This window comes from Silene latifolia, chromosome 11 (genome assembly GCF_048544455.1).
Source record: "Silene latifolia isolate original U9 population chromosome 11, ASM4854445v1, whole genome shotgun sequence".
NCBI lineage: Eukaryota > Viridiplantae > Streptophyta > Magnoliopsida > Caryophyllales > Caryophyllaceae > Silene > Silene latifolia.
Window position 1 is genome coordinate 161345742 of NC_133536.1, and position 12458 is coordinate 161358199.

Genomic DNA, 12458 nt, shown 5'->3' on the forward strand with positions numbered 1-12458 from the left:
ATTGTTTGTGGGTTAGCCCCGTTCAAGTGGTACCTAAGAAAGGAGGTACCACGGTAGTGACAAATGAAAAGAATGAGCTAATACCCACAAGGAAGATCACCGGTTGGCGTATGTGTATTGACTATCGAAAATTGAATTCCGCAACAAGAAAGGATCATTTCACCCTACCATTCATTGACCAAATGCTTGAGAGGCTAGCCTCTAACAAGTTCGTTTGCTACCTTGACGGGTATTCGAGATTTTTTCAAATCCCTATACACCCGGATGACCAACACAAGACCACCTTCACATGCCCTTATGGTACTTTTGCATATAGGAGGATGCCTTTTGGCTTGTGTAATGCCCCTGCCACTTTTCAAAGATGCATGATGAGTGTCTTCTCCGATTACCGAGACCATAATGGAAGTTTTTATGGATGATTTCAGCGTTTATGGAAAAGACTTTGACTCATGTTTGCATAATCTTTCTCTTGTATTGCAAAAATGTGAAGATGTTAGTCTTGTTTTAAATTGGGAAAAGTGTCACTTCATGGTCAATGAAGGAATTTTTTTGGGTCATTTAATCTCGGAAAAGGGCATTGAGGTCGATAAAGCTAAGGTTGAGGTGATAGAGAAACTCCCACCTCCCGTGAATGTTAGAGGGGTGAGAAGTTTTCTCGGTCACGCGGGTTTCTATCGCCGTTTCATAAAAGATTTCTCAAAAATCGCGAAACCCCTCACTCAACGCTTACTTAAAGATGCCCAATTCCATTTCACTAATGAGTGTGTTGAAGACTTTAATAGAATCAAGGAAGCACTAATCTCGGCACCGATCATTCAAACACCAAATTGGGAACACTACCGTTCGAGATTATGTGTGACGCTAGTAACTACGCCGTTGGAGCGGTTCTTGGCCAACGGGTAGGGAGAGCTCTACATGCTATCTACTATATAAGCAAGACTCTTGACTCTTCCAAAGGGAACTATGATACCACCGAGAAAGAGCTTCTTGCCATTGTCTATGCTTTGGACAAATTCCGTTCCTATTTACTTGGATCCAAAGTGATTGTCTTTTCGGATCACCGCGCCCTTCGACATCTCTTGATAAAGAAAGAGGCAAAACCAAGGTTGTTGAGATGGATTTTGATTCTTCAAGAATTCGACTTGGAAATAAGAGACAAGAAAGGAGCCGAGAATGTAGTAGCGGATCACTTGTCAAGGATCCGGTTTCATGATGAGGAAGGAGAAACACCAATCAATGACTCCTTCCCCGATGATATCTTGATGGCTATTCAAACACAACTTGAGAGACATATCACCCCATGGTTTGCCGATTATGCCAACTATATTGTTGGAAGAGTACTCCCTCCAAACTTAAACTACAACCAAAGAAAGAGGTTCTTATTCGAAGTAAAGAGGTACTTTTGGGATGACCCAAATCTTTACAAGGAGTGTAGTGATGGGCTCTACCGGAGGTGCATCCCTCAATGGGAAATTCAAGGAGTCTTGGAAGGATGCCACTCATCACCTTACGGTGGACACCATGGAGCAAGGAGAACTATTGTAAAAATTCTTCAATCGGGCTTCTATTGGCCTACAATGTTCCAAGATACAAGGGAATTCATCATTCATTGTGATGCTTGTCAAAGGACGGGAAATATCTCTTGGAGGAATGAAATGCCACAAAGGGGCATACTAGAGGTAGAGATCTTCGACGTTTGGGGGATCGACTACCAAGGGCCGTTCGTGACATCCAAGGGAAACAAATATATCCTTGTGGCCGTAGACTACGTCTTAAAATGGGTGGAGGCAATTTCCACCCATACCTATGATGCAAAGACGGTCACTAAGCTCTTCAAGAAAATAATCTTCCCAAGATTCGGAGTCCCTAGAGCAATCATAAGTGATGGAGGAACGCATTTTCACGAAAAGAAGCTCGCATCCCTTTTGACCAAATATGGTGTTCAACATAGAACCGGCTTAGGATACCATCCTCAAATAAGTGGTCAAGTTGAAGTTTCAAATAGAGAGATCAAGCAAATTCTTGAGAAAGTTGTAAACAAGACTCGTAAAGATTGGAGCATGAAGCTTGATGACGCTCTTTGGACTTATAAGACGGCCTATAAGACTCCCATAGGAGCTTCCCCTTACAAACTTGTCTATGGGAAAGCATGCCACTTGCCAATTGAGTTAGAATACAAAGCTTTTTGGGCGATCAAAGCTCTCAACCTTGATCTCAAATTAAGTGGTCAAAGAACGATGATACAAATCCAAGAGTTGGAAGAATTTCGACTACAATCTTATGAGAACGCAAAGATCTACAAGGAAAGGACAAAGTTGCTTCATGATAAGAGGATCAAGCAAAAAGCCTTGCACAAAGGAGATAAAGTCCTTCTATTCAATTCCCGATATCGACTCTTCCCCGGGAAGTTGAACTCTAGATGAATGGGTTCTTATGTGATCACCGAGGTAGGCAAGTATGGAGACTTTGAGATCAAATTGGAAGAAGGAACCAAATTCAAGGTCAATGGCCAAAGATTGAAGCCATATTATGAGGGAGCATTCATTGGAGAGGTCGAGGTCACCTACCTCGGGCCTCCTCATCCTTGAAGAAATCATCAAAATGAGAGTTTGGTGGATTCCTCCCTAAACCACCACTTGTAAATATACTAACCCTTCTAACTTGTATTTTTAACTTTATTGCATCCTTTTATCATAAACATGATTCTTTCCATGAGAGTAAGTGAGGGAGGGTCACTAATATTTTTGATCGATGAAGGAACTAGTTTTCAAGTATGGGGAAGATTTTTATCAAAGTAAAGGAAAAGCGAGGGAAATCCGCTCGTCCTGAGGTAAAGACGACCGTCCAAACAAAAATCCGAGCGGCCAACAGAGAATCCGCTCGTCTAAAGAAAGCTGGCAAGTAGCCATTTTGTTCTGATCCAGAATCCGAGCGTCTCTTGAGCCAATCCACTCGTCTTCCTTTAGACGCCCGTCGCAGCAAAAATCCGCTCGTCTCATTTGCAACGATTTCTGGGATTTCTCGCTGTAAAAGAATCCGAGCGTCTTCCCAAGAATCCGCTCGTCCCAAAACGCAGAAATCCGAGCGTCCCGATGTCGAATCCGCTCGTCTCCCTGCGTCCTTTATTTCAGATTTTCGCGATTTGATTTCTCCCCCACCACACAATTTGTGACACTTCATCCTTCCTTCTACTTATAATATGTAAACCCCCTCTCTTATGACTCCAAAACATATCCCAAGCACTCATTCACTCCACAAAAACAAAAACCCCCAATTTCTAGGGTTTCAAAAAGATTCAAAAGCAAAGATCTAATCCACATAGAGCATCTCCATATTTCAACAAATCAAATTCCAAATCTACAATCAAAGAATGGGACCAAGAGGATCTTCATTTAGGGAAAGAAGAAGACCAAGAGTGAGAGGAAGCTCATCTACTTCTCACATCAACACTCTAAGGAGGGAACATAAAGAGATTGTGGATCTCACCAAGCTTGACGATTTTTCCAACATTGAATTTGTGAACGATGTTCAAAGGCTTGTCTTTCACCGACTACTTGGTAAGAATATTCTTCCTACCAAATTTATATGCCATAAAACATTGAGAAAGCTTGGAGTATACCATCAAACGGAAGACCTTTTTGAGTTGTTTGGTCTTTCTACCTTGTTCCACTTACATGAGCAAACCCACCGACCTCTTGTTCTTGAGTTCTTAAGTTTCTTAAAGATCATAACTTTGAACAAAACAATTTGCATAGAGTTTAGATTGGAGAATGTGACAAGGATGATGACTCTTGTTGAGTTTGCAAATGTACTCGGTTTGGATGTTTCGCATACCCGAACATCAAGACCTAAGAAGTATAGTGTGGCACCATTGTGGAGAGCCATGACCGGTCGAGACTTTTTGTATATCAAGGAATGCTTGGCATTTCACATCCAAAACCCTATTCTAAGGCTCACTTACCGATTCTTATCCGGAACTATTCTTGAACGCCGAGACCCGACAATTATGGATGAGCTTGATCTCGTATTCATGGAATCATATCTTGAGATCGAATGAAAGAGTGGTTATCATTTTAATGCACCACTTGTACTCCTCGAGAAATGGTCTAAGTTTCGAAATGGAGATGACGATGGGATGAAACATATCGTTAATGGAGGACTTATTACAAGACTCGCAAAACGCTTCAATCCAAGGTTTAATGAGAACAATGAGTACACTCCCCTTCCGGGAAATAAAAGGATAAATGAGGAGCTACTCCTTGTACAACATCATTGGATAACCCACGAGGGTTTTGAAAAAAGAATCAAATGGATAACAAAAGGAAGCAATCCTATCTACTTGCCAATGAACGGTTTACCGAGAATTTCACCAAGGAGGGGTACTCTATCCCCAATCCCGTCATACCTCATCACCACAAACCCGAACCAAGCAAATCAAGTACCACCACAAACCCAACAACAACAAAACGAGCCACAACAACAAAATAAAAAGCTCAAGATACCTCCCTACCCTTTTCAATACCAACCATACAATCACCCTAACCCCTTCATCCTCCCCCGAGACGATTTTATGACGGGAATTCTCCAAGACATGCATTTCCGTCAATATGAAGCCGCCGTGGATAGCTACTATGCTTTATACCCACAATTCCACCATTTGGTTCAACAAGGGAAGGTTAGCGAGGAGGGAATTTTTCCCTCTTGGGCCCAAATGGACATTCTCTTCCCAAACTCAGAAAGAGCAAATGAAGGAGCAAATGGGCAAGAAGGAGAAGGGATCGATAAATATTGTGGTGGAGATACGGTGGAGCTCAATAGTGAGGAAGATGAGTTCATGGACTTCAATGCAAGTGATGCATCCAAAGAAACTTGGGATAGTGACTTAGAGGGGGATAATGATGATCTCTAGAGATCTCTTCATAGCTAGATGGAGCGGGCATGAGGCACCCATCAAAGCTGAAGTGAAGTTTCCTTATCCTCTCTCTTTTTTATTTTCATGAAAAGAATTTGATGGTTTGATAATTTGTACCATATTTGTCTTATGTTTGAGGAGTCCTAGCAACAATAGAGGACTAACACCTTGGCTTCATTGAGGTGTTCTTTTTATTGTTCCTAACTTGTAAAATCCAAAATGACAATCTTTAGTTTCATGCATTGCATTCCATGTGCATGAACTATTCCGAAATTCAAGACATTAGAAATAATGTCTATTTTGGTTTGGGGAAGTCCATGCATATGCATTGGGAGCTAATTTAAATTATGCTCTCCGCCATAACAAAAACACATGCATCATGTAGTGTAGCTTAGTATAATTTGCATTTAGTCTAGAAATCATGCATTTTCATTGCATAATTTCCTATCGTATTGGCCATTGAGGACAATGCCCATACTAGTGTGGGGATGGGAAATTCTAACTTGACTTTTATTCAAAATCCAAAAAAATCAAAAATTTCGGAAAATCCAAAAAAATTGAAAAATTGAAAAAAAAATCAAAAACATGTTCATTCCTTTTTAGAGTAGACTTGTATATATTGTGTTTGTTCATCCTTGTTCACATTGAATGACTACGCCACATCCGAGATATGAGGATATTGAATACCGCATGGTATGATCTTTCCAATCTCCTTTTTCCTCTTTATGTTAATGACTATGAGGCTTTATTTTGATTGATGCGGTAAAAACAATGTGAATTTAGGATTGCATTTAGATTATTTGGCATACTAGTTGGTAGAAGCATATGCATTAGGATGTATAAATGTTAGTTGCATCATGGCATGTAGTTTGCATGTTAGAAATTTTTTGTGAAACCGTCTACTTGGGAAGCTTGACAAGTGTATATTGGCCCTAGTAGATGTTTTTTCTTCTTAAGACTTTGCTTGTTAGAATACTTGTAAAACACCCTAGGATGTGTCATGTTAGTATCCTTTGACCCATGGATTAAGGCCTAGTCAAGAGTACCTTGTGGTGTGATAACTCCTTGGCTACCGTTTATTCCAAGGTGACCCTTGAAACCATGCAACCACAATTCATCCATGTTCTACCATACATTTTGTCATCAAAGGGAATGGACACAAAAAGAAATTGTTCAAAAATTTGAGTTCAAGAAATGAAATGAAAAGTCAAAAAGTTTTTAATTGAATCAAAAGAAAAGAGGAGTAACAAAAATGAAAACTCCTATGCTTCAAAAATAAGCACCCTCACTACAAATGGGGTGACTTTGAAAATGTTCAAAATAAAATGCAAAAAGTTGAAAAATTGTAAAGTATTGAAATGCCAAACATCAAAAGAAATGGCAAAAGAAATTGTTCTCAAATGTTATATGCCACAAGAAATTGGGGGGAAAAACAACAACAAAAGCAAACTCCCAAATAAAACTCAAAATAATATCGATCCCTTTATCCATCGTATCCATTTTTATGCATGGTAGAGAGGGAACGACCCTTCTTCTTGTCTAGGCAAGAGGGGGAATTTCGCGATCCTCCAGTGTTTCTAACACCATAAGGAGTCTATTCTTGACAAAAGCATTTAACGATTGAGGACGAAGGTACCCTAGCTTGACACAACTTGGAGGTGATTTATTGGTATCCTTCTAGGCTTAGTAGTTTGAAGAAACCATATCTATGAAGGAGTGTGTACCCTTGAATTGCTTCCCCTTTAGATAATTTCCGCCACTTAGATGAGGAAAGTGTCTATTCTTTTGTAGATGCATCCATTACTTGATTTTGTGTGCTTTAATGTTTGGATGTGTCGCCATTTTGGCAAGACCCACCTTGCCTTGCAAGAAGGCATCCTACCTTATGGTTGTCTTGTTGTGAGTTGAAGGGGCGGAGTGAGACCCGCTAATTGTCTCATATTGGCTATGCCAGTAGGTTAGTTTAAATAAGGGTCCTAGTTTTGTCACCGCTTTACTCGGGACGAGCAAAGGTTCGGTTTGGGGATATTTGATGTGATCAATATTTGAGCATATTTAGTCCCCGAATTAGCCTCGTTCCTATACTTTTTAGTGCATATTTGGATCATTTACTATCTTTAGTCCTTTGTTTTGCATATTCTTTGATGTTTTGTTTCCTTGGTAGGAGAGGAGTGCAAACCTTGCATTTTCATGGCAAAATAGAGCTAAATTGATCGAATCTAATGACCAAGCATCAAAGATAAGACAAGACTAGAAGGCCTTTGAACATATTGTAGTAGATGGGCAATGATGAAGAAGATCCTTACATCCCCGACAAAATCTCGGATGATTGTTGGGAGAAGAGAAGAAGAAAAGGAGAAATGGAAGCTGACAAAGAATCCGCTCGTCCAAACAGCCGGGACGCCCGTCCAAGACTGCAAGAATTCGAGCGTCCAACCTTGAAGGCCGCCCGTCCAAAAGCCTCCCAGGACGTTCGTCCAAGCTTCCCAGACGCTCGTCCAGCCACCTGAGAATCCGCTCGTTCCGACCCTTGGACGCCCGGATTGTGTTACAGGACAACACGTCCTCTTCTTCCCTCCATTGAAGATGCGCATATTTTTGGAAGACTAGCAAAAAGGAGACCCGCATCTTTTTCTGAGAGGAGCGATTCTTCAAGGACTTAATCGTAATTTAAGCCCTTAGTAACCTTAATTTGTACACCTAATCCCCACTATAAATACCCTATTAGTCTAATTAGGTTATCATGATTTTCTTATCAATCTTTAGTGTAGTTTATATCATTCTAATCTCTCTTTAATCTTGTAATCAACTTCTAATCAAGTCTTAATACAAATCTCATTTCCTTAATTTCTCTTTTGTTCATCTTTTATTTTGGGTAATTGAAGATTATTTGGGTTATTATTGGGAGATTGACAACCTTCCAATCATTCATCAAGTACTTCTATTATTCTTTGCTTTATTTTGGAATCATTATTAGGTATAATTCTCTTAATACCTTTTTAATTATTGTTAATCATCTTCATTTATTCATCATGTTTTGCTTTGTTAATATGATTGACAACCTTGTTAACATGTTAAACTTGATAATGAGTGAGTAGTTTCCTTAACTAGGGTTAATGGGTAATTAAGGGAAACCAACATGGGGGATGATTCATGCTTAATTTAATATGTTTTCATAATTTATTTGCTTGCTTGTTGTGATCTCAACTTATGCACATGTTATGTTTGATGAAATGCAAGCCTATGAATCCTTACATTTTTTACCCATCACTTACCTTTTCAATTAGACTTGTAAGACATAAACCAACTCGAGTCTCATTAGACCATGCATATAGTTGAGTAGGGAGGATTAAGTCGACTTGTAGGTGTTGTACAATCTAATCGATTCAGCTCCGGGACCCAAACCTTCCTAGGATTGTAAGATATAAACCAACTCGATCCTATCACAACAATAATTGCTTGCTTATAATTTGAGAATATGTTTGTATGATCAATTCCCATGCATCCCCTATGAACCCATGACACCCTAGTGCTTTTAATCAATTGTTTACATTTCACTTTAGTCATCTTGTTTGTTTACTTTAATTGTTATTTAGTTTAGTGATCTTCTTATCTCAACCCAAATTGTGACACCCCTAGACACCGCTACTTGAAATTGAAAATCCTACATCAATACCCGTCCCTTGGGATCCGACCTTTACTTGCCTCTTTACTAATAGTAGAGTTTTTTGTGAAGTTATAAATATTGTTTTGGTCTAGGTGCTCCTAACGACAAGTAACCGAAATCTAATCTCCAAGTGAGTCCGACCAGTTGTGAATAGGCTAGACAATTAATTGTGAGAACCTGTTTCATTAGCAATGTAACTCTAATATGTTTATTTGAGTGCACGCTTCTAAACCACTTTAATTTGGTTAAATTCGCTCCTAGATCGGAAGATTGGAATGAACAGACCTACTATGAACAGTAGACTACCCTAATAAGGACGGAAGTTAAGTTAGTTGTAATCTATGGTGGATAGCGGACCGAAAGGACCTTTTCCTTACCCTTCTCACAGTAGATTGTCTGGACTATTTATGACTGAGTTAGTGAACTGCAATGGTGAACTAAAATCCTGACATATTTCTCCTTATTTGATCACATCCTTAGTTTTTTCTCACTTTATTGCTCTTGTTTCTATTTCTCTTGCCTTGACCTTCAGTAGTTTAGAAACCCAATTCAAAAACCCCCATTGTTACTAGATAGACGAGATTGACAAATAGATACTTTAGCCTTCCTGTGGAGATCGACCCTACTTACCACTGACTTCTGTTGGTAGTATTAGGTATTTATTTTTGTTACTAAAACGACGGTATCAGTCTGCCGCTTTGTGCCTAAGCAGGCTTACTGATTTCCAGTTTTCAAACCAGGACAGGTCCCTTTGCATCGCCCAAAGGCTCGCGCCTCAATAGGCTGCCTGATGCAGGCCCTGCTTCCTTTCCAGCACTTGTCTAGGACGATCCCGACTTTGGTTAACCCGAATATAGGATGGATCAGATGGCAAGCCTGCCCTTTTACTTTGTATTTGCAAAACGCCTTTCTAAGACAAATGGAACATGTTATGCACCATAAACCTAACTCGGTAAATGGATGTTTAATTTCCGTCTTGCATGCAAATCAACTTTAAATCCAACTTGACATCAATTACTTGATATTTGGATAAATAACTGACATAGAAAGCTCACATGTTAGGTTTAAACTTGTGGATGTGCATTCTTGCATTTACCCATTTTATCAACTTTTGCATTCAACCAACCAAGATCGATCAGTAGAGGCCGTTACCGCGGGCGGGATTGGGTGTCCGAATAAAGGGCTTCCTAATACCTACCTTCACCTCTTACTCAGAAACTTTGGATGCTGGACGACCTTATCCAGGGCGAACGAGAGTCATTCTAGAGATAGGATGCTAAAGAGGGACTACTCCTTTTCTTTAGTACCTATGTCAAACACCGCTTTTTGCCTTGGTTGACCTAGATATAAAGTGGATCCGAACATTTTCCAAGCATCTCACAATTGCTTGGTGGCGACTCCGAACATCTCTAACCTCGTTTCGAGACCCTTGCAGAGACGAAATCGACCAATCTAAAGCGACCCGGTCGAAAGCATTTTTACGCCACCGAGCGTGGCTTTCAGACTGCTGTGCGTCCACAGATTGGCTTGGCGTGCAGGTGGCCTATGTCCACGGATGTTCCCTAAATTTGAGATCAAAATTAAGAATCTAAACCAAAAAAATGTATTCGTTTGTAGTTTGGGATGGGTGGAGGGATAATTAATTTCCACTTTCTGATGCTTCTCTTATCTTTTTTTTTTATCAAGAATCTTTGAGGGCAAAGGAATACAGATTAAATTATGTGCTGCATAAAAGTATTGTTTTCAAGTCCATGGACTGCCATTAATTTTGGCTCATACATAAATTTACTTGTTATCCAGGTAGATGTAAAAAACCTTTCCTTAAAAGAGCGCAGATTAGTCGAACATATAAGGTGACTGGTGAGTAATTGCTTATGCTACAAATGTTTCAGGGTATGCAAGAGAGATTGAGGGAAATGAGTGAAGATGACGATAATCAGAAGTATATCCTTTTCCCAGTCTCTCAATTTATGTTTCAGTGCATTATTGTTGGACCGCATACCTCCTCTTTATCTAACATGCTAGGTTTATTTATGGTCATGATATCATTCAGGTGGTTGTTTGTAATTGAGGAACATATAATGGCCGTGCCTTGTTTTTAGGCGTAGTCCCAGGTATACTTATTTCACTCTCGTGAACTATTTCTCATTATTTCATGGCGACATTTTTCGCTTAAAGTTATAAATTTAGTGTTTGTTGATATAGGTGATTGCTTATCTTCACCTTATTTTAGAAATTGATAGTAGTTAAGGCTCCATGCGATATAAAAGGAGATCCTTGATCCTAATGAGGTATGTTAAAAAGAGATTAATAAAATATACTTGATCAACTTGATTATTATTAAGGTACTTGTCCTAACATATGTTGTGTGCCTGTGCTTAGGCTGCTAATTATCCTCAAAGAAGATACAAAATAGTTATCAGGAGTACAATGGGTCCTATTGATGTGTATCTTGTAAGGTATGTATGATATGTATCTTATTGATTATCATGGTGATCACTTGTAATATGTGATAAAATGGATAGTTGATGGTTGTGTTGTTTATTTGTACATTATCTGTGGTAACTATGTTTTACATGGTTAATTAATGACTATTTTGCACGAATTATTGCCACTTTGCTCTTTGGTGTTAAAATTGTTTGAAGGAATGCGTGATTTCATACGATAGAAATTATGGTAAATTAGCAAACATATCTGACTTAAGTAGATGTTTGGCGTAGTAAAGATTGATTATAGGTTTTAGAGGTATGTGTAAGTGTGAAGGCTTAACTTGTTCTGTCTTTTGACTGAAATGGTGACATAATAATGGATTCATCGTTGTGGTAAAGTTCTGAGTTAAAAGAAGTTGTAGGGTTTGTGATAAATATGAGAGAGGTTAAATCAAAGAAACTATGATTTTAAGTTTTAGCCTAAAGCATTTATATTGTTAAAATAAGATTGAATATTTGAAAAAAAAGTAAATTAAGGTTGAAAAGTTCAAACTTTTTAGCAGTCCTGCTATTTATTCTTAAGGTAATAATATAAAGTTTGATGATAAAATGTGTCGTGTTATCAACTATTGAGTATCCATAGATGCGGTTTATGTCTAGCTCATGGCTACTATTAGACCAATTAGAGACTCTGTATCCTGCTTTTTATGTTACTATGTCTCTTCAATAAATTCAATTATATGTTTGTTAAGGGACCAACAATCTCAAAGACTAATTTTGCAAGAATTTATGAAATGATAAATTCCAGGCTGCAAAAAATGTCAGGTTTATCGACAACAAATTATTAGATAGTTTAGGAGAACTTAGGAAGAGGGAGTGAGGGGATCGCAATAGGAGTTTAATTGCTTACATCAGTATGAGGGAAGAGAGTAAGGGGGAATATGGGGCATGACATATTGTTGATGAGGGACTCTGTAATACTCGCCCTGCTGGAGACCCGTTGACTGACCTGTTGACCATGGCAGGCCCTTAGTAAGGGAGACAAAGGGAGACTATGCTGTCATCATAACGTGTTACGCGACCTAGTAGGTGTCACTCAGCCGAGTAGATGGGGTACCTGACCGAGTGCGACGTACTCGGCCGAGTATGTTTATACTCGACCGAGTGCCTTGTCTGACAGCGTGTTATTATATAACGCGGCGACTAAAACATAATTCTTTTTCGACGTTTCATTTTATCATTTCTAAACCTAATCTCTCTCTCCCTATTATCTCATCTCACTTTACACATCTTGGATAGCCATGAACCTAATCCGGGAAGGGAGACGGTCTATGCATGAGGTCATCGAGTCGGGTTATTGCCGTCATCGGCATCGATTGTTCTTCAAGGTGAGTTTGTGAATAATTGTGTATTTTGCAGTAGATCTTGAATAGCTTAGTGAAAGGGTACG

General features: G+C 39.2%; 1 long non-coding RNA gene across 1 annotated transcript; it reads left to right on the forward strand.

The window, feature by feature from the left end:
• Window positions 1-10234: 10234 nt before the first annotated feature.
• Window positions 10235-10692, forward strand: LOC141615168 (uncharacterized). The gene is made up of 3 exons (XR_012529682.1): window positions 10235-10379; window positions 10472-10521; window positions 10633-10692. It is a non-coding gene; the product is annotated as an uncharacterized LOC141615168 (long non-coding RNA).
• Window positions 10693-12458: the final 1766 nt, after the last annotated feature.